The following is a 19,892-nucleotide window of genomic DNA, read 5'->3' as shown; positions in this document are numbered from 1 at the left end:
TCGGAAGTGAGTCCCGTTGTCTGACTCGATTCTTTCTGGGGTACCGTGTTGCCATAAGACTTTCTCTTCAAGGCCCAGGATAGTGTTCTGGGCAGTGGCGTGGGACACAGGATATGTTTCCAGCCATCCAGTGGTTGCTTCCACCATTGTAAGCACATGGCACTTGCCTTGGCGGGTTCGTGGGAGTGTGATATAGTCAATCTGCCAGGCCTCCCACTGTTTATATTTCAGCCATCGCCCTCCATACGACAGGGGTTTCAGTCGCTTGGCTTGCTTAATTGCAGAACATGTTTCACATTCATGGATAACCTGTGCGATAGTGTCCATGGTTAAGTCCACCCCTCGATCGCGAGCCCATCTATATGTTGCATCTCTTCCCTGATGGCCCGAGGTATCATGGGCCCACTGAGCCATAAATAGCTCACCCCTACGTTGCCAGTCCAGGTCCACCTGAGACACTTCAATCTTGGCGGCCTGATCTGCCTGCTGGTTGTTTTGATGTTCTTCAGTGGCCCGACTCTTGGGTACATGAGCATCTACGTGGCGTACTTTTACCACTAGCTTCTCTATCCGAACAGCAATATCTCGCCACAGTGCGGCAGCCCAGATGAGTTTACCTCTGCGCTGCCAATTGCTCTTCTTCCATTGCTGTAGCCACCCCCATAGGGCATTTGCCACCATCCATGAGTCGGTATAGAGATAGAGCACTGGCCACTTCTCTCTTTCAGCAATGTCTAACGCTAGCTGGATGGCTTTCACCTCTGCAAACTGACTCGATTCACCTTCTCCTTCAGCAGTTTCTGTGACTTGTCGTATAGGACTCCATACAGCAGCCTTCCACCTCCGATGTTTTCCCACAATGCGACAGGACCCATCAGTGAACAGGGCATATTGCCTCTCATTTTCTGGCAGTTTATTATACAGCGGGGCCTCTTCAGCCCGTGTCACCTCCTCCTCTGGCGACATTCCAAAATTTTTGCCTTCTGGCCAGTCCATGATCACTTCCACAATTCCTGGGCGACTGGGGTTTCCTATGTGAGCCCGTTGTGTGATCAGTGCAGCCCACTTACTCCACGTGGCATCAGTTGCATGATGTGTAGAGGAGACCTTCCCTTTGAACATCCAGCCCAGCACTGGCAGTAGGGGTGCTAAGAGGAGCTGTGTTTCAGTACCAACCACTTCTGAGGCGGCTCGAACTCCTTCATATGCTGCCAATATCTCTTTTTCAGTTGGAGTATAGCGAGCCTCGGATCCTCTGTATCCCCGACTCCAAAACCCCAGGGGTCGGCCTCGGGTCTCCCCGGGTGCTTTCTGCCAGAGGCTCCAGGTAGGGCCATTCTCCCCAGCTGCAGTGTAGAGCACATTTATAACATCTTGTCCTGCCCGGACTGGCCCAAGAGCTACTGCATGAACAATCTCCCGCTTAATTTGTTCAAAAGCTTGTCGTTGCTCAGGCCCCCATTTAAAATCATTCTTCTTCCAGGTAACTTGGTAGAGAGGACTTACAATTTGACTGTAATTTGGAATATGCATTCTCCAAAAGCCCACAACACCTAAGAAAGCTTGTGTTTCCTTTTTATTAGTCGGTGGGGACATAGCTGCTATTTTGTTGATCACATCCATAGGGATCTGACGACGCCCGTCTTGCCATTTTACTCCTAAGAACTGGATCTCCTGTGCAGGTCCCTTGACCTTACTTTCTTTTATGGCAAAACCAGCCTTCAAAAGGATTTGGATTATTTTCTTCCCTTTCTCAAAAACTTCTTCTGCCGTGTTGCCCCATACGATGATGTCATCAATGTATTGCAGGTGCTCTGGAGCTTCACCTTTTTCCAGTGCAGCCTGGATCAGTCCATGGCAAATAGTGGGGCTGTGTTTCCACCCCTGGGGCAGTCGATTCCAGGTGTACTGGACACCCCTCCAAGTAAAGGCAAACTGTGGCCTGCACTCCGCTGCCAAAGGGATGGAAAAAAATGCATTAGCAATGTCAGTTGTGGCATACCACTTAGCTGCCTTTGATTCCAGTTCATATTGAAGCTCTAACATATCTGGCACAGCAGCGCTCAGCGGTGGCGTGACTTCATTCAGCCCACGATAATCTACTGTTAGTCTCCATTCCCCATTAGATTTCCGCACGGGCCATATGGGACTATTAAAGGGTGAGTGAGTCTTGCTGATCACTCCTTGACTCTCCAACTGGCAAATCAGCTTATGGATGGGGATCAGGGAATCTCGGTTGGTGCGATATTGCCGCCGGTGCACCGTCGTGGTAGCAATTGGCACCTGTTGTTCTTCAACCTTCAGCAACCCCACAACCGAAGGGTCTTGAGAGAGAGACCAGGCAGGGTAGACAGCTGTTCAATCTCCTCCGTCTCCAATGCAGCTATACCAAAAGCCCAACGGTACCCTTTTGGGTCCTTGAAATATCCCCTCCTGAGATAATCTATACCAAGGATGCACGGGGCCTCTGGGCCAGTTGCAATGGGGTGTTTATGCCACTCATTCCCGGTTAGACTCATTTCAGCTTCTGATACGGTTAGCTCTTGGGATCCCCCTGTCACACCAGAGATACAGATGGGTTCTGCCCCTTTATAACTTGATGGCATTAGGGTGCATTGTGCACCAGTGTCTACTAGAGCCTTATATTCCTGTGGGTCTGATGTGCCAGGCCATCGAATCCACACTGTCCAGTAGACTCGGTTGTCCCTCTCCTCCACCTGGCTGGAGGCAGGGCCCCTCTAATCCTGGTTAGAATATTCGTTACTCACTTTTCGCACACGTGGATCAGAAGTCCCTTCAAGAGGATCAGAAATGTGATCAGCCCATCTACTGCATCTGGGGGACTGCTCACAGGAAACTGGAGCAGCAGTTTTCCAAGAAGAATCCTCTTTTCTGGTTGCTTTTTCTCGCAACTCCTGTACCCGTGCATCCAGGACTGAGGTAGGTTTTCCATCCCACTTCCTCATGTCCTCTCCATGGTCACGCAGGTAAAACCACAGGTTAGCCCGTCGTGTGTACTTTCTCTCTCCTCTCTCTTGGGCAGAGGAATGCTTACTCCCAATAGCTGCGATGCGGGCCTGTACAGGTGGGGAGGAAGACATATCCACTTTGAATTGCTGGAACTCTCGGGACAATTCCTCTACAGCCGAGACACAGGCCCGTAGGGAGGAAGAGAGACTTCCTTCGTATTGCCGGAGTTGGACAGCCAATTCATCCACCGTTTGTCCATGGCCTTCTTTCCAGGACATTACTGCCAATGAGTTGGCATAGGTTGGTGGTGCACTTCGTAGAAACTTCCGCCACATGGGTTGTGTGCATTGGACTTCATCTGGGTCTATGGGTGACTGCGCATTTTCTGGATCATTATAAATCACCTCCAGCACGGCTAATTCCCTCAGGTACTGGATACCTCTCTCCATGGTCGTCCACTTGCCTTGGTGACATGTAACTTCATCCTTGAAGGGGTATCTTTCCTTTACACCTAACAGAAGTCGCCTCCAGAGGCTGAGGACTTGTGTTTTTCTCCCAATCGCCTTGTCGATGCCCCCTTCGCTAGACAGAGATCCCAACTGCTTGGCTTCCTTACCCTCTAATTCCACACTACTAGCCCCATTATCCCAGCATCAGAGCAGCCAGGTAACAATGTGCTCACCTGGGTGGCGGCTAAAATCTTTTCGCATGTCACGCAACTCACTCAGGGATAGAGATCGGGTGATTATTTCAGGTTCTGCCTCTTCCTCCTGTTCTCGTGATGACCCTGGTTCATCTTCATCTCTCACTGAGCGAACTGATTTCTTTGTGTGTTTCTTTTTCTGTACAGGGGCGACTGATACTGGCACAGGTTGGTTCTCTGGTTTAGCTGCAGTATCTGTCACTGCGGTTGGGGTAGCCGCGCTGCCTGTTGCCGGGGTAGGGGTAGCCACGGTGCCTGTTGCCAGGGTAGGGGTAGCCACGGTGCCTGTTGCTGGGGTAGGGGTAGCCATGGTGCCTGCTGTAGGGGTTGGGGTAGCCACGGTGCCTGCTGTCCTGTTTTCCATCTTTTCCCCCTTTTCTCCCTGAGGGTGCTGCCTAATATCAAGCAGTGTTTGGTAGATACTGGCCAGGGCCCAGCACAGTGCAGCGAGTTGTACGTCTTTGGAATAGCCACAGCATTTTCCTTTCAAATATTCTACCACTTCATGAGGGTTCTGTAGTTGTTCGGGAGTGAACTTCCAAGCCACTGGGGGTGAGAAGTTCTCTAGATACCTGCCCATATCCTCCCACATGCCGTGCCACCCATGAATATCCAGCTTTGGGGCAGATCTCTGGGTGGTACTCTTAAAGAGCCTTTTTGTAGCCCTAAACAAGACCTGAAACATATTCAGGAGGCATAGCACTAACAGCACACTGGCTTGCGCATCCCAAGGATATTCAAAGTTCTCAAAAGCTGTTGTAATTAGTCGGAAGGAGAAAAGGGAGGCGAACGGACGGGGGGAAGTATCCCCCCCTAACTCCCCCATGGATTGGCTGTAATTACCAATAAAATCCGATAGAAGGTGCCCAAAGTATGGAAATGATATCACTGCCTCATACAGATACCAGCTTAACCTCATGACCAGTGATGTAATCATTTCACAAGTCGACATTGCCCAGTACAGCAAAATGATAATCCCAATCACTCTCCCAGAGGTGAGAAACGTAACTACAGGCAATACATAGAGCATATAAGGACTTACAAAACGCCACCATGTAAACAAATTAATCAACATTGTGACTAACATCTATTTATCTAATATAAGGAATGCGTATGACAAATTTGTTTCAACACGCTCTAGCCAGATCTGTCGTTATCTCAACCCTTCGTGCCCCCCACGTTGGGCGCCAAAAAGGACTGTCGTGGTTTCAGCCCAGCCGGTAACAAAGGACCACGCAGCCACTCGCTCACTCCTCCCGCCCCCCTCCGGTGGGATAGGGGGGAGACGGAGGAGAGAAAAGAAAAAAACTGGAACCTCGAGGGTTGGGATAAGGGCAGTTTACTGGGACAACGCAAAAAAAGTTACAACAACAACGACGGTACTAATGAAAGAGTATACAGAAAAGAGTGATGCACAGTGCAACTGCTCACCACCCGGGACCCGACGCTCCGCCACTTCCCCCACCGAAAGTCGAGAGCAGGAGAGCCCTCCCCCCGACCCACTCCCCATTTATATACTGAGCATGATGTCACATGGTATGGAATAGCTCCTTGGCTAGTTCAGGTCAGCTGCCCCGGCTATGCCCCCCCACCTCCCAGGTTCCTGTAAAAATTAACTCTATCCCAGCTGAACCCAGGACACCCTGGTATATGTTTTCTCCAGTAGCCCAAAGTACCTAACAGCTTTTGTAATTCCGTTTTATTGCCTGGAGTCTGTCCCTTTTCAATAGCTGACAGGGTATCGTCAGGTACCGCAACTACTCCAGCTATCCACCATGCCCCCAGGAATTTGACTTCTTGTCCAGGACCTTGACATTTAGAAGATGGAACGTCTAGCCCATTCTTGACTAACAGATTCCAGATGGCCTCAGCCACTTGCCGTACCTGTTCCTTGTTATCCCCACCGACAAGGATATCATCTATATATTGATATATGTGAACGCCTGATGGTACTTCCACAGCATCAAGGAGCTTGGCTAAAGCATTGTGGGCAATAGTGGGGGAGTGCTTATATCCCTGGGGAAGTCGATTAAAAGTGTATTGTGTCCCTTCCCAAGTGAAGGCGAACTGGGGTTTGTCCTCTTCCCTTAGGGGAACCATAAAAAACATATCCTTGACATCTAAAGCAGCCATCCATGGATGGGCCACAGCCTGTATTGCTGTTATTACTGAGGTAATACTTGGAACAGCAGCAGTTAATGGTGGGGTATTACTGTTCAATCTCCTGTAATCAATTCTTAGTTGCCACCTTCCATCTGATTTGCAGACTGGCCAAACAGAAGAATTATAAGGAGAATGTGTGTGACTTATGATCTCTCTTTTCTCCAGATCATTAATTACTTCCGAAATGCCCCATTTGGCCGCGGCTGGAAGTGGGTATTGAGGGACACGGGTTACTTTAGATTGCAGTAGTGCAGGAGCAACCTGCAATGTTCTCACATGGATAGCCTCTGCCTCCCTGCCCCCAAAGCTCCACACCCTGCCATTGGGTAGGTACCATTGTTTGCCTGCCAGCACATCAAATCCCAGTATATTTCCCTCATAGGGGCTTAAAGCCACCTCCACAGCTGTCATTCTCTTTTCCCCCAGTAACCAAAATTGAGTTCGAGCTATGGGGCATTTTTCTGTCGCCCCTGTCACTCCTATAATGTTTATAGCCTTTCTCGATGGTTTCATTCCCAGCTCACTAGCTTGTCGCTCGCTTAAAACACTAATTTGGACTCCTGTATCGATTAAGAATTCTAAACTTATCTGTTTGGGGCCCACAGGAATGTGTATATAAGGCTCCTTATCAGCAGACCATTAGCAGGTATTCACCATGCTGACTGGGCAGCCTGAACCCCAAACCGCAGCTTCTAGTTTCTTAGCCCTTCCAGTTCCTCTCGCAGTGCCGCGAAAGGGTCCCGTTTCTCTTCCCGAGGGGGCGGGGTTGCTGGCGCTTCCCTTTGGTCTCCAGCTTTCCCCTCCAGCAATCCCACTCCCGGACGCCGCCAGCGGACTGCCCGTGCAGCACGGCTCGGGCTGCCCCCAGGGCCGGTGCCTTCCGCCAGAGAGCGTCCCTTCCGGGATCGCAGTTCCGACCCGACCGACCGCGAGTTCGAGACCGCTCGGGGCGGGGTTTACAACCGGCTGGGCGGACCTTCCTGCTGCCCTCCGTGCCACCGCTCGGCTCCGCCCGTCCCATCTCGCGCCCGTGAACTACTATGCTGTGCTGTACTTCCGCCCAGGTCATCACGTGCGCGGGCGGCCTCTGGGGGTTCTGCTGGTTACGATCAATGGCCCCCTGGATTCTTTCTCTGACGGACTGGACGTGTATCTTTAAAGCGTCCGGCAGACCTCTAATAAGGGGGGTCCACCGGTGCAGTCATCGGTATCCCTTGCTGCCCTCTATCATACATAGCCTGAACACAGGCGGCTTTTTGCACTCCCTCCGTTAACTCCACAGTCCCTTTACCCGGATAGTAATAGGTTCTCCTCTCTCCCTGGGGTCCGCACCCCCAGCCCAGTAGGCTACTCGGGACGTTATCGACTGATCACCCGCCGGTCCGTCACTCAGGAACACTCCCGGTCCCCAGTAACCTCTCGCTTTGCCATCACTCAACAATATCCGATCTCCCCCATTAAAGAAACTCTCCACCAATAGTTTGGTTTCACCCTGCTTGCATGAAAACTTAGCTTGTAACTCGCTGAGTTCGGGTCCCGACCAAGGGGTTGTGCGAATAGTGGTTCGGGGGCTCCCACCGTGTGGACCCGTGTGCCTTTCTGTTTTAATAAGGGGTCACACGTCCCTTTCCTCCAATTCCTCTACCTCTTCAGAGCTGTTTTCATCAGAGTCTCCCCAGATGTCCCCATCCCTGTTATAAACGCTCGTGACAAATTGGAGGAGCCAATTTGTATTGGATAAAAAAATCGAATTTATTAGCAAGCGATAAGAGAGCAAAACAGCGCTGGGCGGCCGGGGAGGCAATGCTCCGCCACAGGCTCGCAACTTTATGTTACCGTTACATTCCTTATATACATTTCATGTACCCCTTTCTTGTAAGTCTCCGCCTTGTCCTGCTTCTTCTTTCTTCATTCGTGCAGGTCTGTTACTATGCAGATTCGGTAAATTTTCTCAAGGATAAGTATCCTTAGATGTAGAATGTCTTTTGATGTGGAGAAATACAGTCTTGGTAAACTGCAGCTGTTGTCCTTCCTCTCCTTATCTAGTAAGTTATAGCTGTTGTTCTTTTCCCTCCTTATCTAGTAAGTTATAGCCATTGTCCTCTTCCCCTGACCTTTACGCATCATTTAAGCAAGCTTTGTTATTTACACAAGGCATATGTTAACTCTCAATATGTCTCTTCCCCCTTCTCGATTTCATGAACAAAGTTAACCCGTTCATTACAATCCCAATCCTCAGGGTCCGTACCCATGATTAACTTTCGGATTTGGGTAATACTGGGGTTTTTTTTTTTCTTGTGCTAGCATAATTTCAATCTTTCGTTCCAATAGATGCGTCCGCTCCCTTGCCCATTCTATCTCTGGGGGGGAAGGGCTACAGCCGTGCTTCCATAATAATTCCTCTATTAACACCATCCTGCCGACTATGCCAATTTAAAATGTTACAGAGGCACGCACAATCAAATCCAACAGGTGTTAAAGCTCAGATTTATTCTTCAGTAAAAAGTTAGTTAGAACTCCAGTAACATTTGTAAACCACAGGCTCAATGATGTAAGGGGAATGAATACTACACAGCCAACTTAAGAATTCTTAAGATTTAAAATGATGACGCAAAATGCGCATATCACTCACCTAAAAGATGAGGGCTCTCAACCTTGAGGAATTACCTCCGGCGGTGTCCCGACCCAAGGGGAGAGTCCCTGACTGCAGACCCGCTGCTCTGAGGAGGACTGACTCAAAATGTCCTGCAGCGGGACCCCCTTTAATACCCTTGTCGAATATGATCTGTGTTGCCAAAATCCGGAATAAAACTCCTTAACAGCAATGAGAAGTTAAGAAGCAGGCACTTCGTTTATTGCAGCGCTGGATGCACGGGGCATAGTTCCACCTAGCGTGCATGCCGCAGCTTTAGCACTAACAGGTTATATAGAATAACTAATTGCATATTAATCAGATTAGTATACATATACATAAAAATGATTGCAACTGATTATCTTAGTACTGCCTACATCCGATCATGCGCAATGAAGGATCCATTTGAGTCGAAGGGCTGCTTTTGCGACCACCGACCCATTTGAAGTTCTTGCTGGCTGTCCTTGAAGTCTTTGTTCTTGTCCTTGTTCTTTGATCTTGAAGCTTAGCACAATTTCAGTCACATGTGATCAATTTCAACATTGTTCTCATGTAGTGTACAGGAACATCTAGTCATAAGAGCCAAGAACTGCCAAACTTATGAGTAAATACTAGTTAATCACTTAACTACACTCTTGTAATTACCTCTATTAGCTAGTCCCCTGGCTACACTCTTGTCTATTGTTTCAATCATAATGTTAGTTCTTAAACACAAAATTTGACAGAAAATATATGAGGTTTCTATGGTTATACCCATCATGATTCATTGTACCTAACACAATTCCCTGTAGTTACAATTTTAACTTGTAAGTACAAAACTGATTTTTGTATTGTAACATCTGTGGTCATTTAGTCCCTATTGGCCAAAAGGTCACTTCAGTATACCTGGCGCATCTCGATTGGTCAGTTCAATTTTCAACCTGCGGCCTCTAGGGTATATGGGGTTTTTTTCCTCTCCTCCCTGCCTGGAGAGGTTTTGTTTCCTGTTGGGGCGGGTGTACTGCCACAGGTACACATTGGATTTCCCCATCCTTCCGCATTACCTACCAAGTGCAATTGGGTCCCTGAGGAAAAGGAGTAACCCATGCCGTTTTTCCCAGCCAATTCCTTATGTGCAGTACGGGGACCTTATCTCCTTCTGCAGTAGGTAGGGGTTTTGTTTGCGCAGGGCCAGGCCAGTTAGCAGATCCTCTGGTGTTATCAGCCACATGGCTTCTGCTAAATTTGCATCCCAGTGCTTGAATATCCCAGCACCCATGGCTCTCAGTATAAGTTGTAATAGTCCATTGTATCGTTCAATCTTCCCAGAGGCTGGTGCGTGATAGGGGATGTGATACAATCAATACCATGTTCCTTGGCCCAGGTGTCTATGAGGTTGTTTAGGAAAATGAGTCCCATTGTCTGACTCAATTCTTTCTGGGGTGCTGTGCTGCTACAGACCATGCTTTTCAAGGCTCAGGATGGTGTTTCGGGTGGTGGTATGGGTTACAACAATTTAAAGGTATTTCCATTACAATTTCCACCCCATCCCCAGTAGTCCACACATGGCCTCAAGTCTCCATCCTTCTTCTTTACAAAAAATACAAGGGCACCAAGGGGTGAAGTGGAGTATCAAATAAAACCCTGGGCTAAGCCATCCTCACTATAAGCTGTCAAGGCCACCACCTCTGGCCGTGACAGAGGATAGATACGACCCAAGGGGAGAGGAGCGTCTGGTAACAGCACTATAGACCAATGATACACCCGATGGGGGGGGCAGAGGGTAGGGTCGCTACTTGCTTTTGCTCAAAGACGTGCAAAAATCCCTAACTTCTGGCGGCAGTGCCCCCCAACAGCCAGCAGATGGCTCGGGGACACCCGGCAGGCACTAGCCTGGAACCCTGGCCAACTAACGCCGCCAGAGCCCCCTGTACCCCGCCGGCCGCGGCAGGAGGAGGGAGAGCAGGAGCAGCCACCGCCTCAGCGGCAGGAAGGTAAATTCGTCCCTGTGCCCAACTGATACCGAAAAGCCAGTCGAAGAAACTAAGACTCGTTTTGGAGTTTTAGAAAGCAGGCATTCTTTATTGCAGCGCTGGATGCACGGGGTATAGTTCCACCTAGCAGAAGGTCAAAGGTTTTGTCAAAGGTTTAAAGAAGGGTCTAGTCTCTTGTTCACCTATTGCACCAACAACACTAATTTCTTCAGAACTTAACCCCCCCTCTAAGGTGTTTAAAACTGAAAAGGTGGCTCCAGTGTCAACTAAAAATTCAATTTTCTGTTCTCCCAGGTTAGCTGTAACCAGAGGTTCTGCTGGGAGACTCCCCTCCGGTCCCCGTCAGATACTTTCACTCAACTTTCCCAAGAAAGGGGGAACTTGCTGAGATTGTGTGGTCGAAATTGGGATCACTTGTGACCTTGTAGGTCTCGGGACATTCCCCTTTCCAGTGTCCTTCTTGTTTACAGTATGCACACTGATTCGGTCCCAGGGGCTGGTTTAATCCCGCTGGTTACCCCAATCCATTTCCTCTCCCTCATCCTATTCTTTGACCACGTCCCCTTCCTTGAGGAATAACTCCTCTGCCTCGTCCCATGCCAGCTCCTACTTCCAGAGCAGCTACTAACCTTGCATTCATTTTATTCTGTAATTCATCTCTATTTCTATATGCCACCCAAGCAACTTCTAATAATTTTCCCCAATCTCGAGAATCTGCTCCTTGTAATTTTTGTAATTTCCTTCTGATATCATCAGAGGATTGTCCTATAAATAAAGGAGCCAATTGAGCTTTTCCTTCTTCAGACTCAGGATCCAGATTAGTATATTTCCTAGCAGCATCTTTTAATCTGCTTAGAAATTCAGTGGGAGACTCTTTTCTATCTTGTTTAATTTCATATAATTTAGACATGTTAATTGCCTTAGGCATAGCATTTCTAATTCTGAATAGAACCCATTTTTGATACTGATCTAACAGTCTTCTCTGAGCCAAATTATTAGGATCTCATTTGGGATCAGTAGATGGAAAATTTTGTTCCACTGTTCCCTGTAATACTCCAGAAGCCACTTGTGCTTCTACCTGGGTTTTAGCAGCCCTCCAGATCATATCTCTTTCTGTACTATCAAAAGGTACATCCATTATTACTTGTATATCTTTCCAATCAGGATCCTGAGTCTGAATCATTGTTTCAAAAGCATGGGCTGTTTGATCAGGGTTTTCCCGATAGCTCCCAGCTGCTACTTTCCAATTATTTAAATCCACAATAGAAAAGGGTACTTTAATAGTTGCCACACCCTCAGTCCCAAGTGCCTGATGAAGAGGAGCTTGAATAACTTTGCTCTGTTTAGCTCTTGTTCGCCCTGCAACAGAACTATTCATGGGCTCTCTTTCATCACTATTTCTGGGAGCAGCTCTAGGTGGGGCCCTTTGAGATCCAATTATCATTTCAGTATCATCCTCTCATTCTTGCTTGTATAACTTTAAACATCTTTGCCCAATACAACATGCAAAACAACACCTGTTTGTTTCCTTCTTTTTCTAAAGATAGCACAAAAGGATCGCTGGGTGGCATATTAATTCCACAATCCTTTTGCCACTCAGGATGATTCTTTAAGGTAAAGAACAAATCACAATACATAACTTCATCCCATTTCTGCTCACGTCTCAAAAATAACATAAGTTGTAACATGGTGTTATAATTTAGTGTTCCATTCACAGGCCACTTTTCCCCTTCATCAAGCTTATACAGAGGCCACCAATGATTACAATATTTAATCAAATCTTCTCTCTGCATGTTACCACCCAGGACATCCCCCAGCTGTTTCCAGTGCTTTAAAACACACCCCAGAGGTGATTTTTTAGGGAGTTCACTCGACTGTCCTGTTCCCATTATCAATACCTTCAATATACAAAAATCAAAATTGGAAAATCAAATATCAAAGCCTAAGTCAAAATACCAAACAGAATCAATCAATCCAAGGTCATATCCAAAATCAATAGTCAAATCCCAAAGCCTTAATCAAAGTACCGAGACCAAACCAAATGGGTATCTCTGCCTTCAATCAGCGAGACAACTACCCTTTACCAGAGAAGTACTTCTACCAGAATACCAGATTTTTAAGGATCCTTTTATATCTCTTCCTTGCTGACCTCTCTTAGTCAGGCTTACAGGTAAGAGTACCAGACCAGAATACTAGAACCAGATTAATCAAAAGGATGCCTTTAAATAAAACCTTACCAGTGGCCTTGGCTTGTGAGCCCAGGGAACGGGGATCAAGGGTCTCCCCAAGAAATCTCGGTGCTGGCTGGAGGTCCTGCGATCCCATGTCTGTCGAGTCTCAGAAGCCTCGTCCAATCTGGGTCGCCAAAATTATACCAAAAAGCCAGTTGAAGTAATACCGAAAAGCCGGTCGAAGAAACTCTCTAAGACTCGTTTTGGAGTTTTAGAAAGCAGGCATTCATTTATTGCAGCGCTGGATGCACGGGGGATAGTTCCACCTAGCGTGCAGGCCACAGCTTTAGCACAAACAGGTTATATAGAATAACTAATGGCATATTAATCAGATTAGTATACATATACATAAAAATGATTATAACTGATTATCATAGTACTGCCTATATCCGATCACGCGCAATGAAGGATCCATTTGAGTCGAAGGGCTGCTTTTGCGACCACCAACCCATTTGAAGTTCTTGTTGGCTTTCCTTGAAGTCTTTGTTCTTGTCCTTGTTCTTTGATCTTGAAGCTTAGCGCAATTTCAATCACATGTGATCAATTTCAACATTGTTCTCATGTAGTGTACAGGAACATCTAGTCATAAGAGCCAAGAACTGCCAAACTTATGAGTAACTACCTCTACTAGTTAATTGCTTGGCTATACTTTTGTCTATTGTTTCAATCATAGTGTTAGGATAAGATTTCTAATAATTATTTACCAAATCTCACTTTTACAGTCACCTAGCAGCAAACCAGTTTCCACGGCTGGTACAAAATATTAAAACCATCAAAATATTTAGACATACCATACAGAATGTATGGAAACATGATATCACAATGAACCATGGGATCATGCCAGATTAACCAAGGCATGCCCAGGATGATTGGATAAAAGGGCATAGAGAGGACAGAGAAAGAAATAAACTCCCAGCATCCTGAGGTGACAGAGAGCTGCAGAAGCAGGGTCTGCCACTCAGTGGGACCCCCTCCCCTTGCCCCCGTGGTGGGTTCCCCCTCAGTTTCCTGACTCCACAATGGCGGGTGCTGAAAGGGGCGATTCAGAAAAGGGCAGAAAATCCCAACTGTCCCCGAAGGTAGCCAAACCAACCCTCTTCTCTGCTGAGTCCTCAGCAGGGGGAGAAGTGGACCAGGCAAACCCTGCCCCTATTTGCATTGCTTCCCCCACCGCCATGCCTGTTCCGCCCCCCTGCCAAGCAGAGAGGGCCTCCGGGGGGAATGGGGGCCCGAAGCCAGAGCAGAACCAGGCAAGAGCAGGAGCTACACCCCTTCAGATGCATGTTTAATGGAAGGCTACAAATCTGACAGCGCCAACCCCCAGGCTACATCTCTACAGATGTCACTGGCCAAGTCAAGAATATAGAGATGTAACAAAGGGTCATCCCCACAATTCAGCTCTGACAACATGTGGATTGACATAGAATCATAGAATCATTTGGGTTGGAAAAGACCTTTAAGATCATCAAGTCCAACTGTAAACCTAACACTGCCAAGTCCACCACTAAACCATCTCCCTAAGCGCCATACCTACATATCTTTTAAATAGCTCCAGGGATGGTGACTCAACCACTTTCCTGGGCAGCCTGTTCCAATGCTTGACAACCCTTTCAGTGAAGAAATTTTTCCTAATATCCAATCTAAACCTCCTCTGGCACAACCTGAGGCCGTTTGCTCTTGTCCTACCTCTTGTTACTTGGGCAAAGAGACTGACACCCACCTTGCTACTTTCAGGTAGTTATAGAGAGTGATAAGGTCTCCCCTGAGCCTCCTTTTCTCCAGGCTAAACAACCCCAGTTCCCTCAGCTGCTCCTCATAAGACTTGTGCTCTAGACCCTTCACTAAGTTCGTTGCCCTTCTTTGGACACGCTCCAGCAACTCAATGTCTTTCTTGTAGTGAGGGGCCCAAAACTGAACACAGTACTCGAGGTGCGGCCTCACCAGTGCTGAGTACAGGGGGACAATCACTTCCCTAGTCCTGCTGGACACACTATTTCTGATACAATCCAGGATGCTATTGACCTTTTTGGCCACCTGGGCACACTACTGGCTCATATTCAGCTGGCTGTCAACCAGCACCCCCAGGTCATTTTCCACCAGGCAGCTTTCCAGCTGCTCTTCCCCAAGCCTGTAGAACTGCATGGGGTTGCTGTGACCCAAGTGCAGGACCCGGCACTTGGCCTTGTTGAACTTCATACAATTGGCTTCAGCCCATCAATCCAGCCTGTCCAGATCCCTCTGTAGAACCTTCCTACCCTCAAGCAGATCAACACTCCCTCCCAACTTGGTGTCATCTGCAAACTTGCTGAGGGTGCACTCGATCCCCTCGTCCAGATCATTGATAACGATATTAAACAGAACTGGCCCCAACACTGAGCCCTGGGGAACACCACCTGTGACCGGCCGCCAACTGGATTTAACTCCATTCACCACAACTCTTTGGGCCCAGCCATCCAGCCATGTTTTTACCCAGCAAAGAGTATCCCCGTCAAAGCCATGAGCAGCCAGTTTCTCCAGGAGAATGCTGTAGGAAATGATGTCAAAGGCTTTACTGAAGTCCAGGTAAACAACATCCACAGCCTTTCCCTTGTCCACTAAGCGGGTCACCTTGTCATAGAAGAAGATCAGGTTAGTCAAGCAGGACCTGCCTTTCATAAACCCATGCTGACTGGGCCTGATCCCCTGCTTGTCCTGTACGTGCCATGTGATGGCACTCAAGATGATCTGCTCCATAACCTCCCCCAGCACCAAGATCAGACTGACAGGCCTGTAGTTCCCCAGATCCTCCTTCCGGCCCTTCTTATAGATGGGCATCACATTTGCTAACCTCCAGTCAACTGGGACCTCCCCGGTTAGCCAGGACTGCTGATAAATGATGGAAAGTGGCTTGGTGAGCACTTCCACCAGCTCCCTCCGTACCCTTGGCTAGATCCCATCTGGCCCCATAGACTTGTGTATGTCTAAATGGTGTAGCAGGTCGCTAACCATTTCCCCTTGGATTATGGGGGCTTCATCCTGCTCCTTGTCCCTGTCTTCCAGCTCAGGGGGCTGGGTACCCCGAGAACAACTGGTCTTACTATTAAAGACTGAGGCAAAGTACCACCTCAGCCTTTTCCTCATCCTTTGTCACTATGTTTCCCCCCACATCCAATAAAGGATGGAGATTCTCCTTAGCCCTCCTTTTGTTGTTAATGTATTTACAGAAACATTTTTTATTGTCTTTTACAGCAGTAGCCAGATTAAGTTCTAGTTGGGCTTTGGCCCTTCTAATTTTCTCCTGCATAACCTCATGACATCTTTGAAGTCCTCCTGAGTTGCCTGCCCCTTCTTCCAAAGGTCATAAACTCTCTTTTTTTTTTCCTCAGTTCCAGCCAAAGCTCTCTGTTCAGCTAGGCCGGTCTTCTTCCCCAACAGCTTGTCTTTTGGCACATAGGGATGGCCTGCTCCTGTGCCTTTAAGATTTCCTTCTTGAAGAATGTCCAGCCTTCCTGGACTCCTTTGCCCTTCAGGACTGCCTCCCAAAGGACTCTGTCAACCAGGCCCCTAAATAGGCCAGAATTTGCCCTCTGGAAATCCAAGGTGGCAGTTCTGCTAACCCCCCTCCTTACTTCTCCGAGAATCAAAAACTTTAGCATTTCATGATAGCTATGCCCAAGACGGCCTCCAACCATCACATCACCCACAAGTCCTTCTCTGTTCACGAACAACAGCTCCAGTAGAGCACCTTTCCTAGTTGGCTCACTCACCAACTGTGTCAGGAAGTTATCTTCCACACACTCTAGGAACCTCCTGGACTGTTTCCTCTCTGCTGTATTGTATTTCCAGCAGACATCTGGTAAATTCAAGTCCCTCACGAGGACAAGGACTAGCAATCCTGAGACTTCTCCTAGCTGCTTATAGAATATTTCATCTGCCTCTTCATCCTGGTTGGGTGGTCTATAACAGACTCCCACCATGATATCTGCCTTGTTGGCCTTTCCCCTGATTCTTACCCATAAACACTCAACCCTTTCATCACCATTGCCAAGCTCTACACAGTCAAAACACTCCTTAACATACAGGGCTACCCCACCGCCTCTCCTTCCTTGCCTATCCCTTCTGAAGAGTTTATAGCCATCCATTGCAGCACTCCAGTTGTGTGAGTCATCCCACCATGTTTCTGTGATTGCAACTACATCATAGTTTTCCAGCTGCACAGTGGCTTCCAACTCCTCCTGTTTGTTGCCCATGCTGCGTGCATTGGTGTAGATGCACTTCAGTTGGGCCATTGATCCTGCCACCTTTTTGGGGGGACAAGCCTTAATTCCTATGTGACTGTTCTCAGGCACTTCCGTGGTTTCTAACACATCAATAACCCTTGCGTCTTTGCTGCCACGTGGATCTCCATCCCCTAACTCTGCTGAGATGGCAGATCGTGGGACCTTGCTAGCACACTGTCCCTCAAGCATTGGCTTGCCGCCCCCAGGCTTATCTCTAGTGAGATAAACTCGGGAAATCCACGGTGTACTTTCTGCCACACTCTGCCCCCTCTGGTGCAGACTGAGCAGAGGGTTAGAAAATGAGGTTGAAGCACGAGTTCCCCAAAGAAATCCATCATCCTCGCAAGCAAGGAGGTAGAATCATCCAAAACCCCATCTCCTTGAGCATGCAAAGACCTAGCCCACTGTAAGGCCTTGCCCCCTAAATGGGACAAAATAAAGCTGACCTTTGCGCAATCACTGGGAGAAGCACTATCCCAACCCTCCAAGAAAACCACCATAAGAAATGCAAAAAGAGAGGGAGGGTTCCATATCCCCAGTAAATGGGGAGGGAGAGAACAAGCAGGGGAAAAACACCACCACGCAAAAGAATAGTAGTAGGGGGAGAACAGGGAGGTGAAACAGAGCCTGCCCTTTCTAGAGCCTCCATACAATGACAAAGCTGCTCTATTGAGGCTTGAGTCTTCTCCCGTATCTCACCCAGTAACCATCTCTCATCCTCAGTTGTATATGTTCTGCACAACACTGCAGAACTTTAACACCATCCTCTGCAGACACACCTGCAGGGGCTTGGGACCAGACCTGGTATTCCCAGCAGGGAGGGTCTCTTTAAGCTACTTGTCAGGACAGGCCCAGGACAAGAGACAAAACCTTAGGATTCAAAGGCTCTAGCAGGCAATAGCTCAAATAAGATGAGCTCTGCCTACTAGCCAGTTTTATTAGCTCTCCTGATAACACAACAACAGCAGCTGAAGACACAGTATTTACAAAAATTCATCTTCTTTGAATGTGTAACCTTGGTAATGCCTTGGTGGTCTGTTATACATTACCTTTAAGTTGCATGAAAACTGGTTTGGGGAAAACCAATATAACCATCATGTATCTAGTAGTGCTTCATCTCACAGTAGTTATTAGCGCTGCCTTTGCTTTTCTTCATTACACTGCCTTTATCTCGACCCATGAGTTTTTCATCTTATATTCTCCCCCTGTCCTGCAGAGAAGGCAGAGTGAGAGAGCGGGTTGGTAGGCACCTGGTGGCCAGTCAAGGTCAACCCACCACACTCACTTCACAAATTAAAGTTCTACTGTGTGCACCCTAATAAATGAGTAGGTATGCACATGGATGTAGCAAATTTATTTTGGAGTTGAGGTCCATGTAATTGCATTTCTGTCTTGCTAAAACCCTAGGATGTATATAGGAACTTTCTGAATTCATGAGTGAATTTCAGAAGATCACTTCTTTATTGGAATGAACTGCAGGGCACGTAATGCCACTACACATTTGTTTGACGGTTACTTCTTTTCTGCTTCTAGGTGAAATTCATGAAACTTACTTAAAAAACCCTGGGCCTTAGGGTCTCCAGTAAGGCTTTTGATACTGTCCCTCACAGTGCCCTTCTGGACAAGTTGTCCAACTGTGAGACGAACAGGTACATGGTGTGCTGGGTGAAGAACTGGCTGGACAGCAGGGCTCAAAGGGTTGTAGTGAATGGGGTACATCTGGCTGGCGACCAGTCACCAGCGGTGTTCCTCAGGGTTCAATTCTAGGGCCAGTCCTGTTCAATATTTTTATTAACGATCTGGATGCAGGAGTTGAATGCGCCCTTAGTAAGTTTGCTGATGATGCCAAACTGGGAGGTGCTGTTGACTCTCTCGAGGGACAAGAGGCCTTGCAGAGGGATCTGAATAGACTGGAGCATTGGGCAATCATCAGTGGCATGAAATTTAACAAGAACAAATGCCGGATTCTGCACCTGGGATGGAGTAATGCTGGACACAAATATAGATTGGGAGAGGAGTGGCTGGAGAGCAGCCCTGCAGAAAGGGATCTGGGGGTGCTGGCTGACGGTAAGCTCAATATGAGTCAGCAGTGTGCCCTGGCAGCCAAGAGGACAAACCACATCCTGGGGTGCATCAAACACAGCATAACCAGCTGGTCAAGAGAGGTGATTATCCCGCTGTATTTAGCATCGTTGCGGCCTCACCTTGAGTACTGTGTGCAGTTCTGGGCCCCACAGTTTAAAAAAGATGTTAAGGTCCTTGAATGTGTCCAGAGGAGGGCAACAAAGCTGGTGAAAGGGCTGGAAGGCATGTCCTATGAGGAGCGGCTAAAGAATCTGGGTTTGTCTGGTTTGGAGAAAAGGAGGCTGCGGGGTGACCTCATTGCTCTCTGCAGCTTCCTGAGGAGGGGAAGTGGAGAGGGAGGTGCTGATCTCTTCTCCCTGGTATCCAGTGACAGGACGCGTGGGAATGGTTCAAAGCTGCGTCAGGGGAGGTTCAGACTTGACATTAGGAAGCATTTCTCTACCGAGAGGGTGGTCAAACACCGGAACAGTCTTCCTAGAGAGGTGGTCAATGCCCCATGCCTGTCAGTGTTTAAGAGGCATTTGGACATTGCCCTTAATAACATGCTGTAACTTTTGGTCAGCCCTGAAGTGGTCAGGCAGTTGGACTAGATGATCATTGTAGGTCCCTTCCAACTGGAACTAGTCTATTCTGTTCTAATTTTTAAATTCAAGATTATAAAGTCCTTTTTAATGGGCAACTTAAAAGAAGCTTTGTCTCCTGTACAAGAATCATCCCAGTAGGGGGTTGGCCTTCCTTGGCAAGGGTACACTGCTGCCTCATGGTCAACTTGTTATCCATTAAGATGCCCAGATCCTTTTCATGAGGTTCCTCTCTGCCCATTTCTCCAGCCTGTTGGAGTCCCTCTGAATGGCAGCACACTCATCTGGTGTATCA

At 47.9% G+C, this 19,892-nt stretch overlaps 1 long non-coding RNA gene and 1 pseudogene across 1 annotated transcript; one reads left to right on the top strand and one right to left on the bottom strand.

Annotated features, from left to right (window-relative positions):
- LOC121232905 overlaps positions 1 to 19,892 on the top strand; it is a 99,057-nt pseudogene that overhangs the window by 42,744 nt on the left and 36,421 nt on the right.
- LOC121232906 lies at positions 10,501 to 12,988 on the bottom strand. The gene is made up of 2 exons (XR_005931754.1): positions 12,939 to 12,988; positions 10,501 to 10,564 (listed from the first exon to the last, which is right to left on the bottom strand). It is a non-coding gene; the product is annotated as an uncharacterized LOC121232906 (long non-coding RNA).

Source organism: Aquila chrysaetos (assembly GCF_900496995.4).
Source record: "Aquila chrysaetos chrysaetos chromosome W unlocalized genomic scaffold, bAquChr1.4 W_unloc_1, whole genome shotgun sequence".
In the NCBI taxonomy this organism is placed as follows: Eukaryota; Metazoa; Chordata; class Aves; order Accipitriformes; family Accipitridae; genus Aquila; species Aquila chrysaetos.
Note: the sequence above shows the minus strand (reverse complement) of the source record. Positions and strands in the feature narration are given on the sequence as shown.